This window comes from Mus pahari, chromosome 7, assembly GCF_900095145.1.
Source record: "Mus pahari chromosome 7, PAHARI_EIJ_v1.1, whole genome shotgun sequence".
In the NCBI taxonomy this organism is placed as follows: Eukaryota; Metazoa; Chordata; class Mammalia; order Rodentia; family Muridae; genus Mus; species Mus pahari.
Window position 1 is genome coordinate 9756919 of NC_034596.1, and position 1547 is coordinate 9758465.

Below are 1547 nucleotides of genomic sequence, written 5' to 3' on the forward strand. Positions count from 1 at the left end.
AGTGGGCAGCCTTGTCTAGTCCCTGATTTTAGTGGGATTGCTTCAAGTTTCTCTCCATTTAGTTTGATGTTGGCTACTGGTTTTCTATATACTGTTTTTATTATGTTTAGGTATGGGCCATGAATTCCTGATCTTTCCAAGAATTTTATCATGAAGGGGTGTTGGATTTTGTCAAATGCTTTCTCAACATCTAATGAGATGATCATGTAGCTTTTGTTTTTGAGTTTGTTTGTATAGTGGATTACATTGATGGATTTCCATATATTAAACCATCCCTGAGTCCCTGGGATGAAGCATATGTGGTCGTGATGGATCATCATTTTGATGTGTTCTTGAACTCAATTTGCGAGGATTTTATTGAGTATTTTTGCATCAATATGCATAACAGAAATTGGTCTGAAGTTCTCTTTCTTTGTTGGGTATTTATGTGTTTTAGGTATCAGAGCAATTGTGGCTTCGTAGAATAAATTGGGTAGAGTACCTTCTGTTTCTATTTTGTGGAATAGTTTGGCGAGAGTTGGAATTAGGTCTTCTTTGAAGGTCTGATAGAACTCTGCATTAAACCCATCTGGTCCTGGGCTTCTTTTGGNTGGGAGACTATTGATGACTGCTTCTATTTCCTTAGGGGATATAGGACTNTTTAGATCGTTAATCTGATCCTGATTTAACTTTGGTACCTGGTATCTGTCTAGAAAATTGAAATCCATTTCATCCAGGTTTTCCAGTTTTGTTGAATATAGCCTTTTGTACTAGGATCTGATGATGTTTTGGATTTCCTCAGGTTCTGTTGATATGTCTCCCTATTCATTTCTGATTTTTTTTCAATTATGATACCGTCCCTGTGCCCTCTAGTTAGTTTGGATAAGGGTTTATCTATCTTGTTGATTTTCTCAAAGAACCAACTCCTGGTTTGGGTGATTTTTTTATAGTTCTTTTTGTTTCCACTTGGTGACTTCAGCCCTGAGTTTGACTATTTCCTGCTGTCTACTCCTCTTGGGCTAATTTGCTTCCTCTGTTCTAAAGCTTTTAGGTGTGCTTTCAAGCTGCTAGTGTATGCTCTCTCTAGTTTCTTTTTGGAGGCACTCAGGGCTATGAGTTTTCCTCTTAGGAATGTTTTGATTGTGTCCCATAACTTTGGATATGTTCTGGCTTCATTTTCATTAAACTCTAAAAAGTTTTTAATTTTTTTTCTTTATTTCTTCCTTAACCAAGTTTTCATTGAGTAGAGTGTTGTTCAGCTTCCATGTCAATGTTGCCTTTCCATTTTTTATGTTGTTGCTGAAGAACAGCCTTAGTCCATGGTGATCTGATAGGATATATGGGATAATTTCAATATTTTTGTATCTGTTGAGGCCTGTTTTCTTACCAACTATATGGTCGATTTGGGAGAAGGTACCATGAGTTGCTGAGAAGAAGGTATATCCTTTTGTTTTAGGATAAAATGTTCTGTAGATATCTGTTAAATCCATTTCTTTCATAACTTCTGTTAGTTTCAATGTGTCTCTGTTTAGTTTCTGTTTCCAGGATCTGTCCATTGATGAGAGTGG